This window comes from Orycteropus afer, unplaced genomic scaffold (genome assembly GCF_000298275.1).
Source record: "Orycteropus afer afer isolate SDZICR_OR568_19922 unplaced genomic scaffold, OryAfe1.0 scaffold00010, whole genome shotgun sequence".
Lineage (NCBI taxonomy): Eukaryota > Metazoa > Chordata > Mammalia > Tubulidentata > Orycteropodidae > Orycteropus > Orycteropus afer.
This window is the reverse complement of record NW_006921597.1, coordinates 2,025,068-2,038,597: the sequence shown is the minus strand read 5'-3', so window position 1 is coordinate 2,038,597 and position 13,530 is coordinate 2,025,068. Positions and strand designations below refer to the sequence as shown.

General features: G+C 35.8%; 1 pseudogene; it reads left to right on the top strand.

The window, feature by feature from the left end:
- The window catches only part of LOC103204928, a 32,169-nt pseudogene that overhangs the window by 17,478 nt on the left and 1,161 nt on the right, over window positions 1-13,530 (top strand).

Here is a 13,530-nt window from a genome sequence, read left to right as displayed (position 1 = left end):
ATTGTGGGTATTTTGTATCACTGGTATCTGCAAGATTAGCCTCAGCTGAATCTATACTTAGTCTGGAGTATAATCCTGTTCACTGACCCCTATCTGATCTTCTCAGATACTTATGTGTTTATCTGCAGCCTGGTGTTTGATGTTAATGGTAATGCAATATTGTGGATATACTGATATTAGCCTCTGTCGTCTATATCTTATATGCACAATTCAGCGTCTTCCCTTTCCCAAATATTATGGTGGTCACAGACTTTCCCATACCATCCCTTCCATTACCCACCTAAAGATGTGGCCCCCACCTAGCCCAAAAGTATTCTCTCCCCTTCCCGCTCTACTCTGGTAACCTACAAAGTGAGTTCCCTTCCTTAAGAAACCCTTCCTTGTCTTTTTACAGTAATGAGCTCATACAATATTTGTCCTTCTGCGATTGACTTATTTCACTCAACATAATGTCCTCAAGGCTCATCCATATTGTGAGATGATTCACGTATCCTTCATTGTTCTTTAATGTAACACAGTATTCCATTGTGTGAATGTACCATAATTTGGTTATCCATTCATCTGTTGATGGCATCTAGGTTGTTTCTATCTCTTTGTTATAGTGAATTGTGCTGCGATGAACATAGTTCATAAGTCTGTTCTTGTCCTGTCTCTCACCTCTTTAGGATATATTCCCAGTAATGGGATTGCTGGGTCAAATGGTATTTCTATTTTCAGTTTTTTAAGGAAATGCTATACTGTTTGTAACAATGGTTGTACCATTTTACAATCTCACCAGCAGTGTATGAGAGTTCCAATCTCTCTGCAACCTTGCCAGCATTTGTTAATTTTTTGGCCTGTTGAATTTGGCTATTATTGCTGGGATGAGATGATATATCATCATTGTTTTGATTTGCATCTCTCTAATGACTAAAGATTGCAAGCAATTCCTCCTTTCTATTCCAATTTTGCTGAGTTCTGAATAGGAACAGGTGTTGGATTTTATCAAATGCCTTTTCTGCACTGATTAATACAAACATATGGTTCTTTTGTTTTGTTTTGTTTATGTGGTGGATTACATTGACTGTTTTTCTGATGTTGAACCATTCATACGTACCAGGTATGAGTCCCACTTTGTCGGGATGTATTTATTTATTTATTTTTTTGTATGTTGTTGGATTTTGTTGGCTAGGATTTTGTTGAAGATTTTTGAATCTATGTTCAATAGGGATATTGGTCTTGAGTTTTGCTTTTTAGTGGTGTCTTTCCCTAGTTTCAGTGTTAGTGTTATGCTTGCTTCATAAAATGAGCTTGGGAGTGCTCCATCTTTTTCTATGCTCTGGAATAGCTTGAGTAGTATACGTGTCAACTCTTCCCTGAATATTTGGTAAAATTCTCCAGTGAAGGCATCAGAGCCAGGACTTTTTCTTGTGGGAAATTTTTTATGATCTGTTCAATTTCTTCCTTTGTTATGGGTCTGTTCAAGTATTCTGTCTTTGAGTGGGATAGTTTAGGTAGGTCTTGTGTTTCTAGAAACTTGACTATCTCTTCTAGGTTCTCAAGTCTGTTGGAGTACAGTTCTTCATAATATTCTGTCAGCATCTTTCTTATTTCGCTTGGTTCTGTTGTGATGACACCCTTTTCATTTACTATTCTACTAATTTATATCTTCTCTTTCTTTTCTTTTGTTAGATTTGCCAATGGCTTGTCAATTTTGTTAATCTTTTCAAAGAACCAGCTTCCTGCTTTGTTGATTTTCTCTATTTTTTGTTTGTTCTCTGTTTCATTTATTTTTGCTCTTATCTTTATTATTTTCTTACTTCTAGATACTGAAGGATTCTTTTGTTGTTCTTGTTCTAATTGTTGGCATTGTTGAGTTAGAGTGTTGATTTTGTTTCTTTCCTCTTTTTTGATGTATGCATTTATTGCTATAAACTGACCTCTGAGTACTGCTTTCATTTTGTCTCATAGGTTTTGGTAAGATGTATCTTCATTCTCATTTGTTTCTAGGAATTTTATTTCACTTTTCATTTCTTCTATTACCAAGCAGTTTTTGAGCAGTGTATTGTTCAACTTTTGCATGTTTGATGGTTTTTTTTTTTTTTTGATCTTCCTATTATTAATTTCTAATTTTATAGCATTATGTTCCGAAAAGATGCTTTGAAGTACTTCAATGTTTTTTAATTTATTGAGGCTTGTTTTATGTCCTAATATATGATCTATTTGGGGGAATAATCCATACACACTAGGAAGAATGTGTATTGTGCTTTTGTTGACTGGAATGCTCTGTATATATCTATGAGGTCTAGTTGGCTGATTGTATTGTTGAGTTCTTTTGTATCTTTGTTGAGTTTTTTTCTTGTTGACCTGTCCCTCTTTGAAAGTGGTGTGTTAAAGCCTACTACTACTATTGTAGAGTTGTCAATTTTCCCTTTCAATTCAATTAATATTTGCTTCACATATTTTGGAGCACTTTCACTGGTTGCATAGATATTTATTATCATAATAGCTTCTTGGCCAGTTGTCCCATTCAGCATCATATTGTGACCTTCTTTATCTCTTATGTTGTTTTTCACCTTAAAGTCTATTTTATCAGAAATCAATATTGCCACCCCTGTTCTCTTTTGGTTACTATTGGCATGGTATATTTTTTTCCACCCTTACTATTGGCATGGTATATTTTTTTCCACCCCTTAACTCTTAATTTGGTTTTATCTTTGTGTCTAAGATGGGTCTCTTGTTGGCAGCATATCAATGGGTCTTTTCTTATCTAGTCTGCATTCTCTTGATTGATGCATTTAGTCCTTTCACACTGAGTGTAATTAGTGATAGGTATGAATTGATAGCTGCCATTCTATTGTGCTTTTTTGTCGTGCTGTTGGAGTTTCCTTGGTCCATATACTTTTCTGTGCTGAGTTAATTTTGTTGTCAAGTGTTTCTTCTCTCTCTCTCTCTTTTTTTTTTTTGTTGGTTTTGTGCTTACCAAATCCATATGTTTTCCTTACTTCTGGGTCTGTTTAGGGGAGTTGTTAATTTTTTCTGTGGATACCTTGGAGTGAATTCTTGTATCTATATTTTTGGAACAGTGTGTTCTATGAGGACATTGTCCTGTTTTCCTCTCCATTTGGAAGTTTGTACCTAGAACTTTTATTCCCTCTATTTGGTTAGTTACTGTTGTCGTGTGCAGATTGACTTCCTTGTTTTTTAGTGTACAATGTTTTATGGTCTTATTTTGAGCATCTATTTCTGATTTGATTTTAGTGTTGATATCACATGTCTTGATTTTGTTGTTCTCTGTTGTGGGTTCTCTATTGGAAGGACTTCCTTAAGCATTTATTGTAGGGTTGGTCTGGTCTTCACAAAATCCCTTAATTTCTGTTTGTCTGAGAATATTTTGATTTCACCCTCATATTTGATGCAAATTTTGGTTGTCTGTATATAGGATTCCTGGTTGGAAGCTCTTTTCCTTCAGTGTTTTATATATGCCTTCCCATTGCCTTCTTGTCTACATGGTTTCTGCTGAGTAATCAGAGCTCAGCCTAACTGTTTGCTTTTTATAAGTAATATTTCTTTTGTCTCAGGTAGCTCTCAAGATTCTTTCTTTGTCTTTGGTTTTGGAGAGTTTGGTTATGATATGCCTTGGTGTTTTTCTGTTGGGATCTATCCTGTATGGGGTTCTGTGAGCTTCTTGGACAAATATCTTTTCTTCCTTCATGATGTGGGGAAGTTTTCTGTTAGTAAGGTTTCTACAATTTTCTCAATGTTTTTTTCTCTTCTTGTTCTGGTATTCCAATGAGGCATATGTTGTTTCTTTTCATGTTGTCTCATATAACTCCTAGATTCTCTTCATTTCTCTTAAATCTTTGTTCTGATTTTTCTTCATATAGGCTGGTGTCAAGGGATTTAACTTCTAGTTGGGAAAAGCATCTTCAGCCAGTTCTATCCTATTCTTTTGTGCTTCCACTGTGTTGTTTAATTCTGTAATTTTGGTATTCATCTTCTGGTTTTCTAACTGCTCTTTTTGTATGAGTTGTGATTGTATTAACCTTATTATTTTGTTCTTAAATGGCCTTCCTGAGTTCTTCCAGGCCACTGTCTGTGTTCTCCTTGGTTCTGTTTCGGGTTTCCTTACTTAAGCTCTTGTAGAGTACTATAAACATACCTTCTGAATTCCTTCTCAGATAATTCTATTGTCTCCCCTTCCTCCATCTTTAAAGAGATTTTTGTTTTAGATTTTATTTCTATTGTCTTATCCTGATTTTTTTTTCCCCTTAAATATTTAATTTGAGGTTGCCTGTTTTTTTCCTAGACATTTTGAAGTTGTCTTTAACTATTAGTTATGTACTGATTGGTTTTGTCTTGATTTTATGATTTAGTATTTTCCCAAAGGTGGAGCTGGTGTATTTTATTTTTTGGGTTATTAATTCAAGTGTGCTTGGTTGCTCTGAAGTTTTCTTTATGATGGTGGAATCACTGTGTGGAATGTGGATGCCAGTCTCTGTTCATAGTGAAGGGGGTTCAGGATTCAAGCTGGCAGGTGTTATAGTGGCTTAATGCGGTTTTTCTATTGGATGAAGGAGGGGAGAGGCAAGTAAAGGAGGAAGAAAAGAGAAAAAATCTCCAAGGCACCACTACCATTTCCAGGGCTTTGAGTAGGCTGTGAATGATGACAGTATACTGTTAGTCACAGGCCTGCAGCTCAAGTTCAGCAAAGACCCCAATGTTTAAGGGGCCACCACTTTCTGCCAGGTTCAGACAGCTGCAAAAGCCCTGTACTGCAGGCCACTCCATGCTGAAAAGCTGTCCTGAAATAGCTGTCCTGACCTGTGCCTCGAGTTTGTCCCAGGGCCTGTCCACCTATGGCATACTTCCCTCTCTACTCCCAATTCAGTAATGCCCAGAGCCAGAGGAGTTTCTGCTCCACTTTTCAGAAATCCCACCCTTCTACTTAGCAGTGGCCCCAAATTTACTGATACAAGTGGGTGCTGGAGTGGCCACAGGTCCTCTGGTGCATTCTCTCCACTGCCCCGGGGAGCCCTCTGATGCCTCATCTCACTAGCCAGTTGGCACTCCTCAGGGCAGGTTCAATTATTTTTATTCTTTCCAGCTGTTTACCCCGCCTCTCCCTAGTTTCTTCTCCTACTCCCCTGAGTTTGGCCTTCTCTGACTTACTGAGCTGTTTAGAGCACCAGAATCACCGCTTCAAACTGCTGCACCTAGTTTTTCAGGCATTAAGATGCTAGAAGGAATTAAAGTATGGGGTACAGGTAAGACACCATCTTCCTGCCTTGGGCTGAACTTAATGATGTGGATAGAGTAAAGCTTTTGAGAGCTCCATTTGCTGATGTGGCACATCTCAGGATGAGAAGAAACAGCAGCAAACATCCATTAATAATCGGAACATGGAATGTATGAGGTATGAATCTAGGAAAATTGGAATTTGTCAAAAATGAAATGGAACACATAAAGGTCAATAATCTAATCATTAGTGAACTGCAATGGACTTGTTTTGGCCATTTTGAATCAGACAATCATATGATCCACTATGTCAGGAATGACAAATTGAAGAAAATGGCATGACATTCATCATCACAAAAGGTGTTTCAAGATATGTCCTGAAGTACAATGCTGTCAGTGATAGGATAATATCCATATGCCTACAAAGAAGGCCAATTAATACCATTATTATTCAAGTTTATGCACCAACCACAAAAGCAAAAGATGAGAAAATTGAAGATTTTTACCAACTTCTGCAGTCTGAAACTGACTGAACATGCAATCAAGATATGTTAATTATCACTGGTGATTGGAATGCAAAAGTTGGAAACAAAGAAGAATTACCAGTTTTGGGAAGATATGGCCTTGGTGATAGAAATAATGCTGGAGATTACATGATAGAATTTTGCAAGACCAATGACTTATTCATCTCAAATACCTTTTTCAACAACACAAACAGTGGCTAGGCATGTGGACTTCACCAGATGGAGTACACAGGAATCAGATTGACTAAGTATGGAAAGGGGCAATGAGGAAGCTCAATATCTTCAGCCAAAACATGACTAAGAACTGATTGTGGAAAAGACTATCAACTGCTCATATGCAAGTGCAAGCTGAAGTTGAAGACAATTAGAACAAGTCAACAAGAGCCAAAATATGACCTTGAATATATCTCTCCTGAATTTAGAGACCATCTAAAGAATACATTTGATGTGTTGAACACCAGTGACCAATTGTGGAATGAGATCAAGAACATCGTCCATGAAGAGAGCAAAAGGTCATTAAAAAGATAAGAAAGGAAGAAAAGACCAAAATGCATGTCTGAAACTTGCTCTTGAACGGAAAGTAGCTAAAGCAAAATGGAAGAATCGACAAGATAATAGTGCTCAGCAGAAGATTTCAAAGAGCAGCCCAAGAAGACAATGTCAATTATTATAATGAACTGTGCAAATACCTGGAGTTACAAAGCTAAAAAAGAAGTACATGCTTGTCATTTTTCAAGCTGAAAAAACTGAGGAAAAATTTAAGGCTTGAATTGCAATATTGAAAGATTCCATGGGCTATATGTTGAATAATGCAGGAAACATCAAAAGAAGACAGATGGAATACAGAGTTACTATATCAAAAAGAATTGGTAGATGATCATCCATTTCAGGAGGTGACATATGATCAAGAACCAATGATATTGAAGGAAGAAGTAGAAACTGCACTGAAGGAATTGGTGAAAAACAGGGCTCCATAAATTGACGGAATACCCATTGAGATGTTTCAACAAACAGATGCCGTGCTGGAGGCATTCATTATGCTATGCCAAGAGATTTGGAGGACAGTTACCTGGCCAACTGACTGGAAGAGATCTATATTTGTACCCATTTGAAAGAAATGATCCCATAGAATGTAGAAATTATTGAAAAATATCATTGATATCACCTGCAAGTAAAATCTTACTGAAGATAATTTAAAAATGATTGTTACAGTGTATTGACAGACAACTTCCAGAGGTGCAAGCTGGATTCAGAAGGAGACATGGAGGAAGGGATATCATAGCACATGCAGATGGACCTTGGCTGAAAGCAAATAATACCAGAAAAATGTTTACTTGTGTTTTATTGACTATGTAAAGGCATCCAATTGTGTGGATCATAACAAATTGTGGATAACATTGAGAAAAATGGGAATTCCAGAATACTTAATTGTACTCATGAGGAACCTGTATATAGACCAGGAGGCTGTCATTCAAACAGAACAAGCACTGCATGGTTTAAAATCAGGAAGGAACTGCATCAGGGTTGTATTCTTTCACCATACTTATTCAACCTGTGTGCTGAGCTAATAATCCAAGAAGCTGGACTATATGAAGAAGAACATGGCATCAGGATTGGAAGAAGGCTCATTAACAACCTGAGATACACAGATGACACAACTTTGTTTGCTGAAAGTAAGGATGACTTGAAGCACTTACTACTTACTGATGAAGATTAAAGTCTACAGTCTGTAGTACAGATTACACCTGAATATAAAACAAAAACAAAAATCCTCACAACTGAACCAATAAGAAGTGTCATGATAAATGGAGAAAAGATTAAAATTGTCAAAGACTTGATATTACTTGGTTCTACAATCAGCTCCAATGGAAGCAGCAGTCAAGACATATTGCATAAATCAGTTGGAAAAGACCTCTTTCAAGTGCTGAAGAACAAAGATACCTCCTTGAAGATTAAGGTGTGCCTAACACAAACCATGGTATTTTCAATCGCTTCATATGCATGTGAGAACTGGATAATGAATAAGGAAGACCAAAGAAGAGTTGATGATTTTGAGTTGTGATGTTGGAGAAGAATGCTGAAAGCACCGTGGAGTGTTAAAGGAACTAACAAATCTGTCCTGGAGGAAGTACAGCTGGAAATCTCCTTGGGAACGAGAATGGCCAGATTTGTCTCACCTACTTTGGTCATGTTGTCCAGAAGAGACCATTCCCTGGAGAAGGATATCATGCTTGGTAAAGTGGAAGGTTAGCAAAAGAAGGGAAGGTCCTCAACAAGATGAATTGACACAATGGCAGTGATGATGGGCTCAGGTATAGTAGGGATCATGAGGCTGGCACAGGACCTAGCAGTATTTTGGTCTGTTGTACATAGGGTCGCTGTCAGTTGGAGATGTCTCCATGGCACATAACTACAACAAACAACATTCCCCTGGACCAACAAAGGAAGAAGGACAGCGAGGAAAAGGAGGACAAAAATGAATGTATGGCTAACTGTCTCCAACCCCATGAGACCAGAAAAACTGAATGGTGCTTGTCCACCATTACTGAACAATTTGGTCAAAGATTCTATAGAAAAATCCTTATCAAAAGGGGAAAAATGAAGACGAGATTCTCAAATTTTCATGGAATTGAGACTTTCTGAAGTAATTGAGACTGTGTGAACCTCTGAAACTATTGCCCTGAGATAATCTTTAAACCTTAATAATATCTGCTGATTTTGTTGTATGTGTTACACAGCAAGTTTCACCATTAAGTATGATCAAAACAATAAGTATTTTTTAGATATACTTTTCCAGGTTGAAAAAGTGGCCTTTTTGCCTTAGTTAATTGAATGTTTATTTTTTCTACTATGAATAGATATTGATTTTGCCAAATGCTTTTCATACATTTATTCAAATGTTCACATTTTTTCTCCATTATTTTATTAATGTGAGGGTGACATTAATTGAAATTACTGTAGTAAAATGTATATAACAAAAATTTTACCATTTTAACCATTTTAAGGTTACATCTCAGTGACATTAATTATATTCATCATGTTGTACAACCATCATAACTTATCAATTTCCAGGAGTTTTTCATCAACCAAAACAGAAATGCATTACTTCTTACTGAATGACTCCTCATTACCCCTTACCCCATAGCCTGGTAACCACTGATAAACTTGGGTTTCTATGCATTTGCATATTCTACATATTTCATATAAGTGGAATCACACAGTATCTGTCCTTTAGTGTCTGATTTCCTTCACTCAACGTAATGTTTTCAAGGTTCATCCATGTCATCACATCAATGAAGTATCAGAACTTCATTTTTCTTTATGGCTGAGTAATATTCCATTGTATAAATATATTGCATTTTGTTTATCCATTCATCTGTTTGTGAAGTCTTGGTTTGTTTTCACCTTTGACTATTGTGAATAATACTTCAGTGGACCTTGGTGACTGAAAAGCACCTGTTTGAGTTCTTACTTTTAAGTCTTTTGGTTATATACATAGGAGTAGAATTTGCGGGTGATATAGTAACTCTATATTTAGTTTTTTTGAGGAACCGCCAGACTGCTGTGTACAGTGACTACACCATTTCACATTCTCATTAAGAAAGCATGAAGGTTTCAATTTCTCCACACACTTACCTATATATATTTTCCATTTTTCTGATAATAGCCATCCTAGTGGGTGTGTAGTGGTATCTCCTTGGGGTTTTGATTTGCATTTCCCTAAAGACTAATGATGTTAAGCCTCTGTTCATGTGCTCGTTGGACATTGATTATTTTGTTTGGAAAAAATGTCTGTCTAAGCTCTTTGTCCATTTCCCAATTGGGCTGTTTGTCTTTTTGTTGTTGAGTTTCAGGAATTCTTTATGTATTCTAGATATTAGACCCTTATCAGCTATATAGTTACTAATTTTTTTTCTTCCCATCCTGTAAGTTGTCTCAATGATTAATTTTTAAATGTTAAAACTATCTTGCATTTCTGTGATAAACCACAATTGTTCATAGAGTACTATCCACTTTAAATATCTCTTGATTTGATCTGCTAGTATTTTGTCCAAGATTTCAGTGTCTCTGTTCATGAGGGATATTAGCTTGTAATTTTCTTCTCATAATGGCCTTATCACATTTTGGTGTCAGAATTGTGCTGCCATTATCAAACATGTTGGAAAGTGTTACCTCTTTTTCTGTTCTCTGAAGAGTTGTTGTAATATTATATTTTATCTTCTTAAAATGTTTGGCAGAGTTCACTAGGGACACCATCTGGGCCTGGAGTTTCTTTGTGGAAAACTTTTTAATTACAAATTAATTTTCTTTTAATGTATATAGTATCATTCAAATTTCTATTTCTTTTTATGTCAGTTTCTTATGTTTTGGAAAATTGTGGTTTTCAAGGAATTTGTCCATTTTGTGTAAATTGTCAGATTTATTGGAATAAAGTTGTTCTTGACATTTTCTTATCACCGATTTAATGTTAGTAGGATGTGCTGTGCTGCTTTTTCATTCTTGATTTTGGTAATTTGCATTTACTCTTTTATTTACTTGATCAATTTTCTAGGGATGCTTCAACCTTATTAAACTTTTCAAAGAACCAATTTTTGGTTTTGTGGATTTCCTGTTATAGTCTGTTTTCTATTTTATTGACTTAAGTACTTTATTATTTTTCCTTCCATTTTATTTGGGTTTAATTTTACCCTCTATTTTGAACCAAGAAATTACAAATACATCTAAGGGTGGAAGCCTAGATTGTCAACTTTATTTTTTTTTTCTCCGAATGTAGACATGGGAGCTCTGGTAGCGTAGTGCCTAAGGCACTTGACTGCTAACCAGAAGGCTGGTGGTTCAAACCCACCAGCCACTCCTTGGAAGGAAGATGGGGCGATCTACTTCTGTAGTGATACTGCCTCAGAAACCCAAGGAGGGGTCGCTATGAATCAGGTCCAACTCGATGGCATATAACAACAACAATGATATAGACATTAAAAGGTATAAATTTCCCTCTAAGCACTGCTTTAGTTGCACTCCAAATTTTTGATGTGATGTGTTTTCATTGTCATTACATTCAGAGTATTTTATATTTCCCTTATGACTTTGTTGACCCTTAGATTTTGTAGAAATGTTTACTCAATTTCACAATATTTGAGGATTTTCAAATATCTTTTTGTTGTTATTTATTTCAATCCCTTTAAATTTATTGAGACTTGCTTTGTGATCAACTGTACAGTCTATTTTAGAGAATGCTCTGTGTGCATTCAACTACAATGTTTATTCTGCAATTGTCAATTGCAATGTTCTATAATATCTGGTAGCATGGTGCCTAAGGCACTTGACTGCTAACCAGAAGGCTGGTGGTTCAAACCCACCAGCCACTCCTCAGAAGGAAGGTTGGGCAATCCTACTTCCATACTGATACTGCCTGGGAAACCCAAGGAGGGGTCGCTATGAGTCAGGGCCGACTCGACGGCAAATAACAACATAAATATCGATTATGTTAAGCTAATTATTTGTATTTAAATATTATCTATACATACTGATTTTTTTTGTATCCATATTGTATCACTTTTAATGAGAGGGAAGTATTAAAAATTTTCTAAATATGATTAAAAACTTGTTTAATTTTTCTCTTGTCTAATTTTTCTTTTTTTAAAAAAATATTATTATTGTAATATTTAATCTTCTCTATTGATATACCCCTTGTTGTTTTAGTTTTCACTCTATGTATTGTATTATGCATTATTTACTTATTACAGTCTATCTGGAGTTAATATTTTCCTTTTTAATGTACAATGCAAGAACATTAGAAAATATTTCTCCATTTATTCTCCCTCTGATCCTTTGCACTGCTATTGTTATGTATTTAATTACTATCTATGTTCTAAGCCCTCTAACACATTTCTATTATTTTTTCTTTGAACAAAAAGAATAGTTTTAAAAATAGAAACTAATGTGTTAAAATGTCTAACATTTTCTTCTGTAAAGATTAACGGAGATCAGGAGAGCAATGTAAGGAAAAATAATTTGGTATAATTAGGCAAAATAGAAAAAAAATTAAACTAGATTTTCTCATAGGAAATAAAATGAATTCCAGTATCATTTCAATAATATAGATTCATTCATTCATTCATTCAGCACATATTTACTGAACATATACTGGATGCCAGGCACTGTCCTAGGTATTAGGGATGAATAGTGAACAAAACTGGGACCTGGCCTCATAGAACTTACACTACAAACAGACTCAGATAGAGAAACAAATGCATGCCAGGTATAGTATAAGTACTACAAAGAAAAATAAAACTAGAAAAAGAGATACACGATGATGAAACTTATATTTTAGATAGAATTGTCAGGACAGTATCCCTGCAGAGGAAACAATTCAGGAAATATTTCAATGAAAATAGGAAATGGACCATGAGAATATATGGGTAAAATTGTTCCTGACAGAGGAAATAGCAGTACAAGTCCCTAAGGTAGCAGAGTGATTGGTGTAGTTCAAAAACAGAAAGTAGCCTTCTGGCATTGGATGAGCAAAGAGGAAGAATGATGGGAACTAATAGCAGAGAAGTAGTTAGAGGTTAAATCCCAATGACTTTGAAGGCCTAGGTAAGATCTTTGGATTCTATTCTGATTGAGATAGAAAAACATTGGAGGATTTTAAGCATGAAAGTGACATGATTTAGTTTACGTTCTAAAAAGTCACTCTACCTGCTGCTTTGAGGAAGCAGACAAAATGGGGGCAGAGATGGAAGGAAAGGGGACATAGATAGGAAGCTACTGTGATTGTCTAGGCAGGAGTGAATGGCCAGGGTATCAGTGGTAAATGTGATGAGAAGTAGCCAATTTGTACATATTTTGTCTGTGCAGGGAATGTAACAAGTATTATAAAACAAAATGTGTATATGAACTATTGAATGTAAAATGAGTCTGCTTTGTAAAATTTCACCAATTATAATAAAAAGTTAAAAGAAAGAAAAAAAAGAAGAAAGAAAAAGTGTAAGTTTGTAACATGTAAAACACCTTTGAATTCACGTATTTGTATAAGGAAAAACAGTACATAGTTTTCCCATTTAAAGAATGTATTAGGAATTTTCCCATCCCTGTAACACAAACTTGAATACAGTAACATGTTAAACTCTTTTGACTTCATGTACTTTTAAGCGATAAACAGTACATTGTTTTCTCACTCACAGAATAAATGTATAACATTCTCATCCTTGTAATGCAAAGTGTATATGGAGAACATGTAAAACATCTTTGATCTCCAGTATCTGAGTCAGAGAATATCTCTCTGTTACCTCATTCAGAGAATGTATTGGGAACTTTCACATCCTTGTAACATGTATACATATATGAAAATCTCTTTGATGTCAGGTACTTAAAAGAAAGAAGAATTTTGTCTGGCTTTAAAATAATAGAATTATAGCTACAGCTAATTGAGCACCTATAACGTTCCAGGCACATTGTTTATATTGTCCATGTTACTTTTTCCAGGAACCATGAAATAGGCCATCTTAGTTTCATCATGGGAACTCTGATAGCATAGTGCCTAAGGCACTTGACTGCTAACCAGAAGGCTGGCGGTTCAAACCCACCAGCCACTCCTCAGAAGGAAGATGGGACAATCTACCTCCGTAGTGATACTGCCTCGGAAACCCAAGGAGGGGTCACTATGAGCCGGGTCCAACTCGAGGGCACATAACAACAACAACAACAATAGCAGTATCATCATAGGAGCTCTGGTAGCATAGTGCCTAAGGCATTTGACTGCTAACCAGAAGGCTGGTGGTTCAAACCC